Source organism: Anomaloglossus baeobatrachus, unplaced genomic scaffold (genome assembly GCF_048569485.1).
Source record: "Anomaloglossus baeobatrachus isolate aAnoBae1 unplaced genomic scaffold, aAnoBae1.hap1 Scaffold_4024, whole genome shotgun sequence".
NCBI lineage: Eukaryota > Metazoa > Chordata > Amphibia > Anura > Aromobatidae > Anomaloglossus > Anomaloglossus baeobatrachus.
The window spans coordinates 1-19,249 of record NW_027443361.1 but is presented as its reverse complement, the minus strand read 5'-3'; the positions used below and the strand labels follow the sequence as shown (position 1 = coordinate 19,249).

General features: G+C 48.6%; 9 non-coding genes and 1 pseudogene across 9 annotated transcripts; all 10 read left to right on the top strand.

Moving 5' to 3' along the window:
* The first annotated feature begins 4,611 nt into the window (after positions 1-4,611).
* Positions 4,612-4,815, top strand: LOC142276705 (U2 spliceosomal RNA; annotated as a pseudogene).
* A 1,387-nt stretch (positions 4,816-6,202) lies between these two features.
* Positions 6,203-6,393, top strand: LOC142276686 (U2 spliceosomal RNA). The gene has a single exon (XR_012740104.1). It is a non-coding gene; the product is annotated as a U2 spliceosomal RNA (small nuclear RNA).
* A 1,387-nt stretch (positions 6,394-7,780) lies between these two features.
* On the top strand, positions 7,781-7,971 carry LOC142276685 (U2 spliceosomal RNA). The gene has a single exon (XR_012740103.1). It is a non-coding gene; the product is annotated as a U2 spliceosomal RNA (small nuclear RNA).
* Positions 7,972-9,358: 1,387 nt separating this feature from the next.
* Positions 9,359-9,549, top strand: LOC142276684 (U2 spliceosomal RNA). The gene has a single exon (XR_012740102.1). It is a non-coding gene; the product is annotated as a U2 spliceosomal RNA (small nuclear RNA).
* Positions 9,550-10,936: 1,387 nt separating this feature from the next.
* Positions 10,937-11,127, top strand: LOC142276683 (U2 spliceosomal RNA). The gene has a single exon (XR_012740101.1). It is a non-coding gene; the product is annotated as a U2 spliceosomal RNA (small nuclear RNA).
* Positions 11,128-12,514: 1,387 nt separating this feature from the next.
* On the top strand, positions 12,515-12,705 carry LOC142276712 (U2 spliceosomal RNA). The gene has a single exon (XR_012740125.1). It is a non-coding gene; the product is annotated as a U2 spliceosomal RNA (small nuclear RNA).
* A 1,387-nt stretch (positions 12,706-14,092) lies between these two features.
* Positions 14,093-14,283, top strand: LOC142276711 (U2 spliceosomal RNA). The gene has a single exon (XR_012740124.1). It is a non-coding gene; the product is annotated as a U2 spliceosomal RNA (small nuclear RNA).
* Positions 14,284-15,670: 1,387 nt separating this feature from the next.
* Positions 15,671-15,861, top strand: LOC142276706 (U2 spliceosomal RNA). The gene has a single exon (XR_012740121.1). It is a non-coding gene; the product is annotated as a U2 spliceosomal RNA (small nuclear RNA).
* Positions 15,862-17,248: 1,387 nt separating this feature from the next.
* LOC142276694 (U2 spliceosomal RNA) lies at positions 17,249-17,439 on the top strand. The gene has a single exon (XR_012740111.1). It is a non-coding gene; the product is annotated as a U2 spliceosomal RNA (small nuclear RNA).
* Positions 17,440-18,826: 1,387 nt separating this feature from the next.
* LOC142276682 (U2 spliceosomal RNA) lies at positions 18,827-19,017 on the top strand. Its single transcript, XR_012740100.1, has one exon. It is a non-coding gene; the product is annotated as a U2 spliceosomal RNA (small nuclear RNA).
* Positions 19,018-19,249: the final 232 nt, after the last annotated feature.

Genomic DNA, 19,249 nt, shown 5'->3' with positions numbered 1-19,249 from the left:
ACATTCTCTCTGGGAAACTCCTTTGGTCTCATCTACTACCCGGACATGCCACACAACTGCAGGAAATGTGGCGGGAAAGGGCATTCGATGAAGACCTGCAAGGAGGACGCCTGCAGGGTTTGCCGGGTGACGGGACACAGCTCCAAGGACTGCCCAAAGAAGAAGACTTGCAACCTATGTGGACAGGCGGACCACCTTTACAAGGACTGCCCACAGCGGGAGAAATCCTGGGCAAGGGTTGCCGCGGTGACCCAGTATCGGGTAGTCACAGCTTCGTCGACCAAGGCAGCTACGACCAAGGCCACAGAGGCCAAGGACAAGGCGGCCAAGAACCCGGCGACCGTGGCTCCAGCCGATGCCCCAGCAGCCACGGAGTCCAGGAAAAAGGGTAAGAAAACTGTTGCCCCCTCCCTGGTCCCCCCCCCTGTCACCCCTGTCCAAACCCCTCCCCCCCCGGCCAACCCTACTGAGGATTCCACTACCTCCACCTCATTCCCCTACTCCTCAGTTGGTCTCCTCACCCCCCCCCCAAAGCCCACTCTCCCTCCCCAGACCATGAGAGCAGAGGACCTCAGCACTCTTGCACTTTTCACCGAGGAGGATTTTCCAGCTCTTGTCTCCTCAGGTACAGGCCAAAGGAAAAGGAAGGTGGAAGATAGTCCTGTCGCAGAACCTTCCAAGCTGTTCATTGTGGATCCCAATCCACCCCAGGAAGAGGAGGATGGCCTCCTCCCAGAACCGGACGTGTTGGAGCAGATGGTGGAGTCCCTTGTGGCCGAAGAAGAAATGGAGGAGTCGGAAGCCACTGAGGCACCATCCCTGCTCGATCAGCTAGAAGAAGAGGGTCTGCTGGAGATACCCTTACCAGCAGGTGCCAAAGAGGAAGAACCGCCCGACCGGAGTGGTAACTAAGGCACACCGCCTGCGCTAACTTTCTCTTTCCTCCAATGACTGCTAACATTAACACCTTTTCCATTAATGTTAGGAGCATCAGAGACAAGTTCCGACGTCAGACAATTTTTGCGTTCCTTAACACTCAGTCTAGTGATGTATTTTTCCTGCAGGAATGCTCCCTTCCCTCCTCTAGGTCCTTCAACCATCTGGCCAGGGAGTGGACCCATGGCCCATCCTACTGGTCCGGCGGAGGCGACTGTAGGTCCGCGGGGGTTGCCGTGCTGATCAGGGGAAGCGCCTTCACATTGGACTCTGTTCAGGAAATCGTCTGCGGCAGGTTACTGCTCGTGGATGGCACCTGGGCGGGAGAACCTGTCAGGTTCATCAATGTGTACGCTTCTCCTGTGAAGAGCGATCGACTGGAGCTCCTCCAAGCCCTGCGCCCTCAGCTCGCTACCGCCAGGACGGTAGTGATGGCCGGGGATTTCAACTGCCCGATTGAGGAGGATGGACGCAGTTCTGGAACGGCTGCCAAGTTGGACGTCACATCCAAACTGCTCATTGAGATGGTGACCGAAGCCTCTCTTGTGGACGTTGTTGGCTCCATCGGACACGGATCCGTGAACTATTCATGGTGCCGATCCGATGGCTCGCTGCGTTCCAGGATTGACTTTGTGTTTACCTCTCGGGCGGTTGGGCGGAGTGGGCACTCGATGGTCCCCTGCTTCTTCTCTGACCACAGAGCCATTCACTTTCAAGGTGTGCTGGGCCATGGCTTCCCCATTGGCCCGGGCTCCTGGAAGCTGAACTGCTCTCTGCTGGAAAAGGGTGAGATTCTGGAGGAGCTTAGAGCTGCCTACTCCACGTGGCGGGCCTACAAGGCGGGCTTCCAGTCTGTTTCTGACTGGTGGGAATACGTTAAACTCGAGTTCCGTTTCTTCTTTCAGGCAAAGAGTCAACAACAGGCGGGTCTGAAGAGGAGGGACTTCAGGAGACTCCAGCGTGAGCTGCGTTCCCTGCAGGACCTTCTTCGATGCGGCTGGGACGTGAGAGAGGAGCTGGAGGAGACTAAGAGGAGCCTGAAAAGGCACTTCGAGGAGGAGTCCGAGCGAATTGTCTTCCGTTCCAAAGTGGAGAACCTGGAGAAGGGTGAGAAATGTAACTCGTTCTTTTTCAGGAAACTCCACGCCGGTCACACGCCCATGAATGAACTACGAGACGAGAGTGGCAGCATGCGACGCGGGAAAGAGAACGTGATGAAGGTCGTCAGCGACTTCTACAGCGAACTCTACGCCCGCAAGACTACTGACCCCGAGGCCGCCGATAAGTTCCTGTCAGGTATCACTAACCATCTTGACCCTGCAGACGCGGCGGCCATGGATGTTCCTCTGACGGTGGACGAGCTGCTCTCGGCCGCCAAATCCTTTAGTTCTGGCAGGACACCGGGCAGTGACGGCCTCCCAGCAGAGCTCTATGTAGCGCTGGGAGACCTAATCTGTCCGGACCTGTTAGGGCTGTATGAGGAGATGGTGGTGGAGGGCAGAATGCCTCCATCTCTGAGGGAAGGAATGGTCACGATCCTGTACAAGCGTAAAGGAGAGAGGTGCGACCTGAAGAATTGGCGTCCCATCACCCTTCTGAACGTCGACTACAAGATCCTGGCCAAGACGATGGCAACGAGATTGAAGACTGTTATCGGACGGATCATCCACCCGGATCAGACCTGCGGCATCCCCGGACGTCGCATCGCAGACAGCCTGGCTCTCATGCGGGACACGGTCGAGTACATCAAAGCCCGCCGGGTGCACGCAGCCCTGATCTCGTTGGATCAGGAAAAGGCCTTCGACCGTGTTTCCCATGAGTTCCTGGGCAAAGCTCTGCACAGGTTAGGTTTGGGTAACATGTTTTGCTTGTATGTCCAACTAATGTATTTTGATATTCACAGCTCGGTGTTGGTAAACGGCTGGAAGACTGACCCCTTCCCGGTCCTCTCAGGGGTCAGACAAGGCTGTCCTCTGTCACCTCTTCTTTTTGTTTGTGTTATAGAACTCTTTGCAGAGGCTATCCGGCGGAATGGAGAGATCAGAGGGATCACCGCACCAGGACCAGAACGCTTCGAGGTCAAGTGCTCGCTCTACATGGACGACGTGACCGTCTTCTGCGCGGACCGGCGCTCAGTCGACACCCTCGTCCAGACCTGTGAGACCTTCGGACGGGCTTCGGGAGCCAAAGTCAACTGCGGGAAGTCGGAAGCCATGCTCTTCGGGGACTGGCAGCCGGCCTCTTCCGCCCCCTTCCCTTTCAGCATCCAGCCGGATTTCATCAAGGTTCTTGGAGTCTGGTTCGGGAAGGAAGGAGCAGCCCTCAAGTCCTGGGAGGAACGCTTGACCAAGATCACCCAACGGATCGGTCTGTGGAGCCTCAGACGCCTCACCTGTGAGGGCAAAGCACTGGTCCTGCGTAACGAGGTACTGCCCGTGCTGCAGTACACGGCCCAGGCCTGGCCCCCCCTTGCCACCGTGTGCAGGGCCATTACCAGGACGGTGTTTCGTTTTGTCTGGGGATCCAAGATGGACAGAGTAAAGCGGAGCATCATGTACAAGGATCCTCGCAAGGGTGGGAAGGGCGTACCCGATATCCCCACCCTCCTGCGATCCTCCTTCGTATGTGACTGCGTTCGCCGAACTCTGCGAGTCAAGAGAGGTTCCGCGGGTGGGTCCATGTCTCGCTTCTTCCTGCTCCCCCTTTGGAGACGGTTAGGCTGGGACAAGTGGGACAGCTCCTTCCCCTACAACTGGACGGCGCCATGGTTCTACGGAGACGTGGTTCGGTTTGTGAGGGAACACCAACTGGAGGGACTCAAGCCTGATTTGTGGAAGCCAAAGACTATCCACAAACTCATCAGAGCCAAGGACGAAATGGAGAACATTCCAGGACTTCATCACGACACACTGGAGACTGTTTGGACAAACGTGTCATCGGCTGGATTGACCAACGGGCACAAGGACTTGTCATGGATGGCGATACAGGGCGGACTGCCCGTCCGGTCATTCATGCACGCCCGGAACCTGTGCAAAACCCGGTACTGCCCAAGGTGCCCCTTCGTGGAGGAAACATCGCTGCACGCCTTTTGGGACTGCCGTTTCGCACAGCGCCTGTTGGTTGCCCTGGAGGATGACCTGAGGAACTCCGTCCCCAGAGGGAGCCTATCGTACCATTCCGTACTTTATGGACTCTTCCCTGGGACTCACACCGTTGGAGCCATCCAGGAGGCTTGGCGCCTTATGAACTGCTTTAAGGACGCTATTTGGGTCGCCAGGAACCGGCTCATCTTGAAGAGGGAGAGGATGTCTATCCAGGATTGCCGCAGGCTGATCCACAGCCTGCTCAGAGACTATTCCATCATGGACAGTCCGGACGACAGCGCCGAGGAGGAGGTTTAGACCTCTTCCATGCCCCCTCCCTCCTTTTCCCGTTATGTGCGTCTTTCAATAAAGCTTCGGGCCTGTGATTTCCCCACCCTATCCCCCTTTTCCCCTACCCCCATCCCCCAATCGCCGGTTCGTCGTTATTTATTGTCTAACTTTTTCTTTCAGCTTGAGTGTTATGGATAAGCATAGGAGCGTGATGTATAGTTTAGTGCGTCGTACTCTATGGCTATGTAAGAAGGATTGTATATTTCTGTGTGTACGGGGCTGCGGCACTGTACACGGTTTGTTACCTTTTTGTGAGTAGTGCATGATAATAAAGATGCTGTTAAATCAAAAATCTGTTCTTATCAGTTTAATATCTGATACGTCCCCTATCTGGGGACCATATATTAAATGGATTTTTAGAACAGGGAGATGGAAAAAGAGCTTGCTCTGTCCACTCCACGCATTGACCTGGTATTGCAGTACCTCCAGGAACGGTGCACCCCTTCTTAACCCAGTTTCCAAAAGCAGAACTCAATTCACCTGATTCATATTAGCCCGATTTAATGAATTGGAAGAAAGCATACGTCTTCATATGCACCTCAATTTGGCCCATTCACTTTTCACACTTCCTCCTTTTGTTTTTTATCTTTCACACTTTTGACTTTCTTTATTCATCCAAATAGCAAACTCATCACCACTCAACCTGACCAACTCGGCTATGTCCCCGTGCTGCAGTTCTCTGTCTTATCTAGATCATTTGCAATTGAATGGAATAGATCCCTTTTGGACAAAGTGGATTCACCTGCTGCTGCAGTGACCACAGGTGTGATAACATCTAGAATTGGCATCTGGTGCGATCTCTCCGCTTCCACTCCAAAGAAAGTTACCTGTTTATTCCTATCATGCATTGGTTTTTGGGGTTTTCTTTGAGTAATGATGATCTCTTTAGTAGTCTGTTGGCGCCCTCTCCTGGAGGAATAGTTTGCTTGCTCTTGGACATTCTAAAAGAGAGGTCATGATAGACATTGAGCTTCTGAGCTCAATTGGGGACAGTCATGGGTGATGAATGTTTGCAACCTACTGCGAAGCCTCATACCGCAATATAAGGAACGTCAAATACTAAGAAAGGGCGGCCTATGAAAGAATTACTACTTTCAATAAGTACACTTAAACGGCTAATTGGGAATAGAAAAACTGTAAAAAGCCCTCTGAGAAAGCCCCCCTCTAACCTTTGATAGTAAGCTTTTCTGTAGTCTGCCTGTTGATGTATTTTCCGTTTGAACTGTGCACAACATGAAGAGACGGAACACTGGCGGCTTGTCACAATGCCCCCCGATGACATCACAATAGCGCTGCTGCCTAGAAAACAAGCTGCGCAGAAGAAGTTGTTCTTTGGGTGGGAGGGTGGGCTAGTGGAAGGAGGGGGCAATCTCTTTTTTTCCCGGGTGGTAGGGGGATGACAGGAGAAGGGAAGCGGGTGGTGAGAAAGGTACAGAGGGCAGGGTTTGGGGGCTGGGAAGGAAAGGGAAAAGATTAGGGTTTGGGGATGATGAAAGGGCTTTCTACGGGTAAGGATGGCAAAGGGTGGCAGTGACGGAAAGTCAGGCAACCTGTCCTGTCCGTCTTTTTGTATCGTGAATTGGAAAGACTGCAAGGGGGAGGGGAGTTGCTTGCGCCCTAAAGGAGGAGTTATTCAGATTCATTGCAGTGGGCGGCGGCTGCAAAACGCACCATTCTTCTTGTTTTGGCTCTGCAAAGCAGCCTTTTCAAGGGTTGGCTTGGGTGACAAAATGTCTTGTGTAGGCGTGGGTTTGTCTCCCTCTCGCTCTCTCTCCCTAAGATGTGTCCGGCATAGGCCAGGGTGCCACTCGAGGCCCAAACCAATTCTGGTTATCGCTTCTCGGCCTTTTGGCTAAGATCAAGTGTAGTATCTGTTCTTATCAGTTTAATATCTGATACGTCCCCTATCTGGGGACCATATATTAAATGGATTTTTAGAACAGGGAGATGGAAAAAGAGCTTGCTCTGTCCACTCCACGCATTGACCTGGTATTGCAGTACCTCCAGGAACGGTGCACCCCTTCTTAACCCAGTTTCCAAAAGCAGAACTCAATTCACCTGATTCATATTAGCCCGATTTAATGAATTGGAAGAAAGCATACGTCTTCATATGCACCTCAATTTGGCCCATTCACTTTTCACACTTCCTCCTTTTGTTTTTTATCTTTCACACTTTTGACTTTCTTTATTCATCCAAATAGCAAACTCATCACCACTCAACCTGACCAACTCGGCTATGTCCCCGTGCTGCAGTTCTCTGTCTTATCTAGATCATTTGCAATTGAATGGAATAGATCCCTTTTGGACAAAGTGGATTCACCTGCTGCTGCAGTGACCACAGGTGTGATAACATCTAGAATTGGCATCTGGTGCGATCTCTCCGCTTCCACTCCAAAGAAAGTTACCTGTTTATTCCTATCATGCATTGGTTTTTGGGGTTTTCTTTGAGTAATGATGATCTCTTTAGTAGTCTGTTGGCGCCCTCTCCTGGAGGAATAGTTTGCTTGCTCTTGGACATTCTAAAAGAGAGGTCATGATAGACATTGAGCTTCTGAGCTCAATTGGGGACAGTCATGGGTGATGAATGTTTGCAACCTACTGCGAAGCCTCATACCGCAATATAAGGAACGTCAAATACTAAGAAAGGGCGGCCTATGAAAGAATTACTACTTTCAATAAGTACACTTAAACGGCTAATTGGGAATAGAAAAACTGTAAAAAGCCCTCTGAGAAAGCCCCCCTCTAACCTTTGATAGTAAGCTTTTCTGTAGTCTGCCTGTTGATGTATTTTCCGTTTGAACTGTGCACAACATGAAGAGACGGAACACTGGCGGCTTGTCACAATGCCCCCCGATGACATCACAATAGCGCTGCTGTCTAGAAAACAAGCTGCGCAGAAGAAGTTGTTCTTTGGGTGGGAGGGTGGGCTAGTGGAAGGAGGGGGCAATCTCTTTTTTTCCCGGGTGGTAGGGGGATGACAGGAGAAGGGAAGCGGGTGGTGAGAAAGGTACAGAGGGCAGGGTTTGGGGGCTGGGAAGGAAAGGGAAAAGATTAGGGTTTGGGGATGATGAAAGGGCTTTCTACGGGTAAGGATGGCAAAGGGTGGCAGTGACGGAAAGTCAGGCAACCTGTCCTGTCCGTCTTTTTGTATCGTGAATTGGAAAGACTGCAAGGGGGAGGGGAGTTGCTTGCGCCCTAAAGGAGGAGTTATTCAGATTCATTGCAGTGGGCGGCGGCTGCAAAACGCACCATTCTTCTTGTTTTGGCTCTGCAAAGCAGCCTTTTCAAGGGTTGGCTTGGGTGACAAAATGTCTTGTGTAGGCGTGGGTTTGTCTCCCTCTCGCTCTCTCTCCCTAAGATGTGTCCGGCATAGGCCAGGGTGCCACTCGAGGCCCAAACCAATTCTGGTTATCGCTTCTCGGCCTTTTGGCTAAGATCAAGTGTAGTATCTGTTCTTATCAGTTTAATATCTGATACGTCCCCTATCTGGGGACCATATATTAAATGGATTTTTAGAACAGGGAGATGGAAAAAGAGCTTGCTCTGTCCACTCCACGCATTGACCTGGTATTGCAGTACCTCCAGGAACGGTGCACCCCTTCTTAACCCAGTTTCCAAAAGCAGAACTCAATTCACCTGATTCATATTAGCCCGATTTAATGAATTGGAAGAAAGCATACGTCTTCATATGCACCTCAATTTGGCCCATTCACTTTTCACACTTCCTCCTTTTGTTTTTTATCTTTCACACTTTTGACTTTCTTTATTCATCCAAATAGCAAACTCATCACCACTCAACCTGACCAACTCGGCTATGTCCCCGTGCTGCAGTTCTCTGTCTTATCTAGATCATTTGCAATTGAATGGAATAGATCCCTTTTGGACAAAGTGGATTCACCTGCTGCTGCAGTGACCACAGGTGTGATAACATCTAGAATTGGCATCTGGTGCGATCTCTCCGCTTCCACTCCAAAGAAAGTTACCTGTTTATTCCTATCATGCATTGGTTTTTGGGGTTTTCTTTGAGTAATGATGATCTCTTTAGTAGTCTGTTGGCGCCCTCTCCTGGAGGAATAGTTTGCTTGCTCTTGGACATTCTAAAAGAGAGGTCATGATAGACATTGAGCTTCTGAGCTCAATTGGGGACAGTCATGGGTGATGAATGTTTGCAACCTACTGCGAAGCCTCATACCGCAATATAAGGAACGTCAAATACTAAGAAAGGGCGGCCTATGAAAGAATTACTACTTTCAATAAGTACACTTAAACGGCTAATTGGGAATAGAAAAACTGTAAAAAGCCCTCTGAGAAAGCCCCCCTCTAACCTTTGATAGTAAGCTTTTCTGTAGTCTGCCTGTTGATGTATTTTCCGTTTGAACTGTGCACAACATGAAGAGACGGAACACTGGCGGCTTGTCACAATGCCCCCCGATGACATCACAATAGCGCTGCTGCCTAGAAAACAAGCTGCGCAGAAGAAGTTGTTCTTTGGGTGGGAGGGTGGGCTAGTGGAAGGAGGGGGCAATCTCTTTTTTTCCCGGGTGGTAGGGGGATGACAGGAGAAGGGAAGCGGGTGGTGAGAAAGGTACAGAGGGCAGGGTTTGGGGGCTGGGAAGGAAAGGGAAAAGATTAGGGTTTGGGGATGATGAAAGGGCTTTCTACGGGTAAGGATGGCAAAGGGTGGCAGTGACGGAAAGTCAGGCAACCTGTCCTGTCCGTCTTTTTGTATCGTGAATTGGAAAGACTGCAAGGGGGAGGGGAGTTGCTTGCGCCCTAAAGGAGGAGTTATTCAGATTCATTGCAGTGGGCGGCGGCTGCAAAACGCACCATTCTTCTTGTTTTGGCTCTGCAAAGCAGCCTTTTCAAGGGTTGGCTTGGGTGACAAAATGTCTTGTGTAGGCGTGGGTTTGTCTCCCTCTCGCTCTCTCTCCCTAAGATGTGTCCGGCATAGGCCAGGGTGCCACTCGAGGCCCAAACCAATTCTGGTTATCGCTTCTCGGCCTTTTGGCTAAGATCAAGTGTAGTATCTGTTCTTATCAGTTTAATATCTGATACGTCCCCTATCTGGGGACCATATATTAAATGGATTTTTAGAACAGGGAGATGGAAAAAGAGCTTGCTCTGTCCACTCCACGCATTGACCTGGTATTGCAGTACCTCCAGGAACGGTGCACCCCTTCTTAACCCAGTTTCCAAAAGCAGAACTCAATTCACCTGATTCATATTAGCCCGATTTAATGAATTGGAAGAAAGCATACGTCTTCATATGCACCTCAATTTGGCCCATTCACTTTTCACACTTCCTCCTTTTGTTTTTTATCTTTCACACTTTTGACTTTCTTTATTCATCCAAATAGCAAACTCATCACCACTCAACCTGACCAACTCGGCTATGTCCCCGTGCTGCAGTTCTCTGTCTTATCTAGATCATTTGCAATTGAATGGAATAGATCCCTTTTGGACAAAGTGGATTCACCTGCTGCTGCAGTGACCACAGGTGTGATAACATCTAGAATTGGCATCTGGTGCGATCTCTCCGCTTCCACTCCAAAGAAAGTTACCTGTTTATTCCTATCATGCATTGGTTTTTGGGGTTTTCTTTGAGTAATGATGATCTCTTTAGTAGTCTGTTGGCGCCCTCTCCTGGAGGAATAGTTTGCTTGCTCTTGGACATTCTAAAAGAGAGGTCATGATAGACATTGAGCTTCTGAGCTCAATTGGGGACAGTCATGGGTGATGAATGTTTGCAACCTACTGCGAAGCCTCATACCGCAATATAAGGAACGTCAAATACTAAGAAAGGGCGGCCTATGAAAGAATTACTACTTTCAATAAGTACACTTAAACGGCTAATTGGGAATAGAAAAACTGTAAAAAGCCCTCTGAGAAAGCCCCCCTCTAACCTTTGATAGTAAGCTTTTCTGTAGTCTGCCTGTTGATGTATTTTCCGTTTGAACTGTGCACAACATGAAGAGACGGAACACTGGCGGCTTGTCACAATGCCCCCCGATGACATCACAATAGCGCTGCTGCCTAGAAAACAAGCTGCGCAGAAGAAGTTGTTCTTTGGGTGGGAGGGTGGGCTAGTGGAAGGAGGGGGCAATCTCTTTTTTTCCCGGGTGGTAGGGGGATGACAGGAGAAGGGAAGCGGGTGGTGAGAAAGGTACAGAGGGCAGGGTTTGGGGGCTGGGAAGGAAAGGGAAAAGATTAGGGTTTGGGGATGATGAAAGGGCTTTCTACGGGTAAGGATGGCAAAGGGTGGCAGTGACGGAAAGTCAGGCAACCTGTCCTGTCCGTCTTTTTGTATCGTGAATTGGAAAGACTGCAAGGGGGAGGGGAGTTGCTTGCGCCCTAAAGGAGGAGTTATTCAGATTCATTGCAGTGGGCGGCGGCTGCAAAACGCACCATTCTTCTTGTTTTGGCTCTGCAAAGCAGCCTTTTCAAGGGTTGGCTTGGGTGACAAAATGTCTTGTGTAGGCGTGGGTTTGTCTCCCTCTCGCTCTCTCTCCCTAAGATGTGTCCGGCATAGGCCAGGGTGCCACTCGAGGCCCAAACCAATTCTGGTTATCGCTTCTCGGCCTTTTGGCTAAGATCAAGTGTAGTATCTGTTCTTATCAGTTTAATATCTGATACGTCCCCTATCTGGGGACCATATATTAAATGGATTTTTAGAACAGGGAGATGGAAAAAGAGCTTGCTCTGTCCACTCCACGCATTGACCTGGTATTGCAGTACCTCCAGGAACGGTGCACCCCTTCTTAACCCAGTTTCCAAAAGCAGAACTCAATTCACCTGATTCATATTAGCCCGATTTAATGAATTGGAAGAAAGCATACGTCTTCATATGCACCTCAATTTGGCCCATTCACTTTTCACACTTCCTCCTTTTGTTTTTTATCTTTCACACTTTTGACTTTCTTTATTCATCCAAATAGCAAACTCATCACCACTCAACCTGACCAACTCGGCTATGTCCCCGTGCTGCAGTTCTCTGTCTTATCTAGATCATTTGCAATTGAATGGAATAGATCCCTTTTGGACAAAGTGGATTCACCTGCTGCTGCAGTGACCACAGGTGTGATAACATCTAGAATTGGCATCTGGTGCGATCTCTCCGCTTCCACTCCAAAGAAAGTTACCTGTTTATTCCTATCATGCATTGGTTTTTGGGGTTTTCTTTGAGTAATGATGATCTCTTTAGTAGTCTGTTGGCGCCCTCTCCTGGAGGAATAGTTTGCTTGCTCTTGGACATTCTAAAAGAGAGGTCATGATAGACATTGAGCTTCTGAGCTCAATTGGGGACAGTCATGGGTGATGAATGTTTGCAACCTACTGCGAAGCCTCATACCGCAATATAAGGAACGTCAAATACTAAGAAAGGGCGGCCTATGAAAGAATTACTACTTTCAATAAGTACACTTAAACGGCTAATTGGGAATAGAAAAACTGTAAAAAGCCCTCTGAGAAAGCCCCCCTCTAACCTTTGATAGTAAGCTTTTCTGTAGTCTGCCTGTTGATGTATTTTCCGTTTGAACTGTGCACAACATGAAGAGACGGAACACTGGCGGCTTGTCACAATGCCCCCCGATGACATCACAATAGCGCTGCTGCCTAGAAAACAAGCTGCGCAGAAGAAGTTGTTCTTTGGGTGGGAGGGTGGGCTAGTGGAAGGAGGGGGCAATCTCTTTTTTTCCCGGGTGGTAGGGGGATGACAGGAGAAGGGAAGCGGGTGGTGAGAAAGGTACAGAGGGCAGGGTTTGGGGGCTGGGAAGGAAAGGGAAAAGATTAGGGTTTGGGGATGATGAAAGGGCTTTCTACGGGTAAGGATGGCAAAGGGTGGCAGTGACGGAAAGTCAGGCAACCTGTCCTGTCCGTCTTTTTGTATCGTGAATTGGAAAGACTGCAAGGGGGAGGGGAGTTGCTTGCGCCCTAAAGGAGGAGTTATTCAGATTCATTGCAGTGGGCGGCGGCTGCAAAACGCACCATTCTTCTTGTTTTGGCTCTGCAAAGCAGCCTTTTCAAGGGTTGGCTTGGGTGACAAAATGTCTTGTGTAGGCGTGGGTTTGTCTCCCTCTCGCTCTCTCTCCCTAAGATGTGTCCGGCATAGGCCAGGGTGCCACTCGAGGCCCAAACCAATTCTGGTTATCGCTTCTCGGCCTTTTGGCTAAGATCAAGTGTAGTATCTGTTCTTATCAGTTTAATATCTGATACGTCCCCTATCTGGGGACCATATATTAAATGGATTTTTAGAACAGGGAGATGGAAAAAGAGCTTGCTCTGTCCACTCCACGCATTGACCTGGTATTGCAGTACCTCCAGGAACGGTGCACCCCTTCTTAACCCAGTTTCCAAAAGCAGAACTCAATTCACCTGATTCATATTAGCCCGATTTAATGAATTGGAAGAAAGCATACGTCTTCATATGCACCTCAATTTGGCCCATTCACTTTTCACACTTCCTCCTTTTGTTTTTTATCTTTCACACTTTTGACTTTCTTTATTCATCCAAATAGCAAACTCATCACCACTCAACCTGACCAACTCGGCTATGTCCCCGTGCTGCAGTTCTCTGTCTTATCTAGATCATTTGCAATTGAATGGAATAGATCCCTTTTGGACAAAGTGGATTCACCTGCTGCTGCAGTGACCACAGGTGTGATAACATCTAGAATTGGCATCTGGTGCGATCTCTCCGCTTCCACTCCAAAGAAAGTTACCTGTTTATTCCTATCATGCATTGGTTTTTGGGGTTTTCTTTGAGTAATGATGATCTCTTTAGTAGTCTGTTGGCGCCCTCTCCTGGAGGAATAGTTTGCTTGCTCTTGGACATTCTAAAAGAGAGGTCATGATAGACATTGAGCTTCTGAGCTCAATTGGGGACAGTCATGGGTGATGAATGTTTGCAACCTACTGCGAAGCCTCATACCGCAATATAAGGAACGTCAAATACTAAGAAAGGGCGGCCTATGAAAGAATTACTACTTTCAATAAGTACACTTAAACGGCTAATTGGGAATAGAAAAACTGTAAAAAGCCCTCTGAGAAAGCCCCCCTCTAACCTTTGATAGTAAGCTTTTCTGTAGTCTGCCTGTTGATGTATTTTCCGTTTGAACTGTGCACAACATGAAGAGACGGAACACTGGCGGCTTGTCACAATGCCCCCCGATGACATCACAATAGCGCTGCTGCCTAGAAAACAAGCTGCGCAGAAGAAGTTGTTCTTTGGGTGGGAGGGTGGGCTAGTGGAAGGAGGGGGCAATCTCTTTTTTTCCCGGGTGGTAGGGGGATGACAGGAGAAGGGAAGCGGGTGGTGAGAAAGGTACAGAGGGCAGGGTTTGGGGGCTGGGAAGGAAAGGGAAAAGATTAGGGTTTGGGGATGATGAAAGGGCTTTCTACGGGTAAGGATGGCAAAGGGTGGCAGTGACGGAAAGTCAGGCAACCTGTCCTGTCCGTCTTTTTGTATCGTGAATTGGAAAGACTGCAAGGGGGAGGGGAGTTGCTTGCGCCCTAAAGGAGGAGTTATTCAGATTCATTGCAGTGGGCGGCGGCTGCAAAACGCACCATTCTTCTTGTTTTGGCTCTGCAAAGCAGCCTTTTCAAGGGTTGGCTTGGGTGACAAAATGTCTTGTGTAGGCGTGGGTTTGTCTCCCTCTCGCTCTCTCTCCCTAAGATGTGTCCGGCATAGGCCAGGGTGCCACTCGAGGCCCAAACCAATTCTGGTTATCGCTTCTCGGCCTTTTGGCTAAGATCAAGTGTAGTATCTGTTCTTATCAGTTTAATATCTGATACGTCCCCTATCTGGGGACCATATATTAAATGGATTTTTAGAACAGGGAGATGGAAAAAGAGCTTGCTCTGTCCACTCCACGCATTGACCTGGTATTGCAGTACCTCCAGGAACGGTGCACCCCTTCTTAACCCAGTTTCCAAAAGCAGAACTCAATTCACCTGATTCATATTAGCCCGATTTAATGAATTGGAAGAAAGCATACGTCTTCATATGCACCTCAATTTGGCCCATTCACTTTTCACACTTCCTCCTTTTGTTTTTTATCTTTCACACTTTTGACTTTCTTTATTCATCCAAATAGCAAACTCATCACCACTCAACCTGACCAACTCGGCTATGTCCCCGTGCTGCAGTTCTCTGTCTTATCTAGATCATTTGCAATTGAATGGAATAGATCCCTTTTGGACAAAGTGGATTCACCTGCTGCTGCAGTGACCACAGGTGTGATAACATCTAGAATTGGCATCTGGTGCGATCTCTCCGCTTCCACTCCAAAGAAAGTTACCTGTTTATTCCTATCATGCATTGGTTTTTGGGGTTTTCTTTGAGTAATGATGATCTCTTTAGTAGTCTGTTGGCGCCCTCTCCTGGAGGAATAGTTTGCTTGCTCTTGGACATTCTAAAAGAGAGGTCATGATAGACATTGAGCTTCTGAGCTCAATTGGGGACAGTCATGGGTGATGAATGTTTGCAACCTACTGCGAAGCCTCATACCGCAATATAAGGAACGTCAAATACTAAGAAAGGGCGGCCTATGAAAGAATTACTACTTTCAATAAGTACACTTAAACGGCTAATTGGGAATAGAAAAACTGTAAAAAGCCCTCTGAGAAAGCCCCCCTCTAACCTTTGATAGTAAGCTTTTCTGTAGTCTGCCTGTTGATGTATTTTCCGTTTGAACTGTGCACAACATGAAGAGACGGAACACTGGCGGCTTGTCACAATGCCCCCCGATGACATCACAATAGCGCTGCTGCCTAGAAAACAAGCTGCGCAGAAGAAGTTGTTCTTTGGGTGGGAGGGTGGGCTAGTGGAAGGAGGGGGCAATCTCTTTTTTTCCCGGGTGGTAGGGGGATGACAGGAGAAGGGAAGCGGGTGGTGAGAAAGGTACAGAGGGCAGGGTTTGGGGGCTGGGAAGGAAAGGGAAAAGATTAGGGTTTGGGGATGATGAAAGGGCTTTCTACGGGTAAGGATGGCAAAGGGTGGCAGTGACGGAAAGTCAGGCAACCTGTCCTGTCCGTCTTTTTGTATCGTGAATTGGAAAGACTGCAAGGGGGAGGGGAGTTGCTTGCGCCCTAAAGGAGGAGTTATTCAGATTCATTGCAGTGGGCGGCGGCTGCAAAACGCACCATTCTTCTTGTTTTGGCTCTGCAAAGCAGCCTTTTCAAGGGTTGGCTTGGGTGACAAAATGTCTTGTGTAGGCGTGGGTTTGTCTCCCTCTCGCTCTCTCTCCCTAAGATGTGTCCGGCATAGGCCAGGGTGCCACTCGAGGCCCAAACCAATTCTGGTTATCGCTTCTCGGCCTTTTGGCTAAGATCAAGTGTAGTATCTGTTCTTATCAGTTTAATATCTGATACGTCCCCTATCTGGGGACCATATATTAAATGGATTTTTAGAACAGGGAGATGGAAAAAGAGCTTGCTCTGTCCACTCCACGCATTGACCTGGTATTGCAGTACCTCCAGGAACGGTGCACCCCTTCTTAACCCAGTTTCCAAAAGCAGAACTCAATTCACCTGATTCATATTAGCCCGATTTAATGAATTGGAAGAAAGCATACGTCTTCATATGCACCTCAATTTGGCCCATTCACTTTTCACACTTCCTCCTTTTGTTTTTTATCTTTCACACTTTTGACTTTCTTTATTCATCCAAATAGCAAACTCATCACCACTCAACCTGACCAACTCGGCTATGTCCCCGTGCTGCAGTTCTCTGTCTTATCTAGATCATTTGCAATTGAATGGAATAGATCCCTTTTGGACAAAGTGGATTCACCTGCTGCTGCAGTGACCACAGGTGTGATAACATCTAGAATTGGCATCTGGTGCGATCTCTCCGCTTCCACTCCAAAGAAAGTTACCTGTTTATTCCTATCATGCATTGGTTTTTGGGGTTTTCTTTGAGTAATGATGATCTCTTTAGTAGTCTGTTGGCGCCCTCTCCTGGAGGAATTGTTTGCTTGCTCTTGGACATTCTAAAAGAGAGGTCATGATAGACATTGAGCTTCTGAGCTCAATTGGGGACAGTCATGGGTGATGAATGTTTGCAACCTACTGCGAAGCCTCATACCGCAATATAAGGAACGTCAAATACTAAGAAAGGGCGGCCTATGAAAGAATTACTACTTTCAATAAGTACACTTAAACGGCTAATTGGGAATAGAAAAACTGTAAAAAGCCCTCTGAGAAAGCCCCCCTCTAACCTTTGATAGTAAGCTTTTCTGTAGTCTGCCTGTTGATGTATTTTCCGTTTGAACTGTGCACAACATGAAGAGACGGAACACTGGCGGCTTGTCACAATGCCCCCCGATGACATCACAATAGCGCTGCTGCCTAGAAAACAAGCTGCGCAGAAGAAGTTGTTCTTTGGGTGGGAGGGTGGGCTAGTGGAAGGAGGGGGCAATCTCTTTTTTTCCCGGGTGGTAGGGGGATGACAGGAGAAGGGAAGCGGGTGGTGAGAAAGGTACAGAGGGCAGGGTTTGGGGGCTGGGAAGGAAAGGGAAAAGATTAGGGTTTGGGGATGATGAAAGGGCTTTCTACGGGTAAGGATGGCAAAGGGTGGCAGTGACGGAAAGTCAGGCAACCTGTCCTGTCCGTCTTTTTGTATCGTGAATTGGAAAGACTGCAAGGGGGAGGGGAGTTGCTTGCGCCCTAAAGGAGGAGTTATTCAGATTCATTGCAGTGGGCGGCGGCTGCAAAACGCACCATTCTTCTTGTTTTGGCTCTGCAAAGCAGCCTTTTCAAGGGTTGGCTTGGGTGACAAAATGTCTTGTGTAGGCGTGGGTTTGTCTCCCTCTCGCTCTCTCTCCCTAAGATGTGTCCGGCATAGGCCAGGGTGCCACTCGAGGCCCAAACCAATTCTGGTTATCGCTTCTCGGCCTTTTGGCTAAGATCAAGTGTAGTATCTGTTCTTATCAGTTTAATATCTGATACGTCCCCTATCTGGGGACCATATATTAAATGGATTTTTAGAACAGGGAGATGGAAAAAGAGCTTGCTCTGTCCACTCCACGCATTGACCTGGTATTGCAGTACCTCCAGGAACGGTGCACCCCTTCTTAACCCAGTTTCCAAAAGCAGAACTCAATTCACCTGATTCATATTAGCCCGATTTAATGAATTGGAAGAAAGCATACGTCTTCATATGCACCTCAATTTGGCCCATTCACTTTTCACACTTCCTCCTTTTGTTTTTTATCTTTCACACTTTTGACTTTCTTTATTCATCCAAATAGCAAACTCATCACCACTCAACCTGACCAACTCGGCTATGTCCCCGTGCTGCAGTTCTCTGTCTTATCTAGATCATTTGCAATTGAATGGAATAGATCCCTTTTGGACAAAGTGGATTCACCTGCTGCTGCAGTGACCACAGGTGTGATAACATCTAGAATTGGCATCTGGTGCGATCTCTCCGCTTCCACTCCAAAGAAAGTTACCTGTTTATTCCTATCATGCATTGGTTTTTGGGGTTTTCTTTGAGTAATGATGATCTCTTTAGTAGTCTGTTGGCGCCCTCTCCTGGAGGAATAGTTTGCTTGCTCTTGGACATTCTAAAAGAGAGGTCATGATAGACATTGAGCTTCTGAGCTCAATTGGGGACAGTCATGGGTGATGAATGTTTGCAACCTACTGCGAAGCCTCATACCGCAATATAAGGAACGTCAAATACTAAGAAAGGGCGGCCTATGAAAGAATTACTACTTTCAATAAGTACACTTAAACGGCTAATTGGGAATAGAAAAACTGTAAAAAGCCCTCTGAGAAAGCCCCCCTCTAACCTTTGATAGTAAGCTTTTCTGTAGTCTGCCTGTTGATGTATTTTCCGTTTGAACTGTGCACAACATGAAGAGACGGAACACTGGCGGCTTGTCACAATGCCCCCCGATGACATCACAATAGCGCTGCTGCCTAGAAAACAAGCTGCGCAGAAGAAGTTGTTCTTTGGGTGGGAGGGTGGGCTAGTGGAAGGAGGGGGCAATCTCTTTTTTTCCCGGGTGGTAGGGGGATGACAGGAGAAGGGAAGCGGGTGGTGAGAAAGGTACAGAGGGCAGGGTTTGGGGGCTGGGAAGGAAAGGGAAAAGATTAGGGTTTGGGGATGATGAAAGGGCTTTCTACGGGTAAGGATGGCAAAGGGTGGCAGTGACGGAAAGTCAGGCAACCTGTCCTGTCCGTCTTTTTGTATCGTGAATTGGAAAGACTGCAAGGGGGAGGGGAGTTGCTTGCGCCCTAAAGGAGGAGTTATTCAGATTCATTGCAGTGGGCGGCGGCTGCAAAACGCACCATTCTTCTTGTTTTGGCTCTGCAAAGCAGCCTTTTCAAGGGTTGGCTTGGGTGACAAAATGTCTTGTGTAGGCGTGGGTTTGTCTCCCTCTCGCTCTCTCTCCCTAAGATGTGTCCGGCATAGGCCAGGGTGCCACTCGAGGCCCAAACCAATTCTGGTTATCGCTTCTCGGCCTTTTGGCTAAGATCAAGTGTAGTATCTGTTCTTATCAGTTTAATATCTGATACGTCCCCTATCTGGGGACCATATATTAAATGGATTTTTAGAACAGGGAGATGGAAAAAGAGCTTGCTCTGTCCACTCCACGCATTGACCTGGTATTGCAGTACCTCCAGGAACGGTGCACCCCTTCTTAACCCAGTTTCCAAAAGCAGAACTCAATTCACCTGATTCATATTAGCCCGATTTAATGAATTGGAAGAAAGCATACGTCTTCATATGCACCTCAATTTGGCCCATTCACTTTTCACACTTCCTCCTTTTGTTTTTTATCTTTCACACTTTTGACTTTCTTTATTCATCCAAATAGCAAACTCATCACCACTCAACCTGACCAACTCGGCTATGTCCCCGTGCTGCAGTT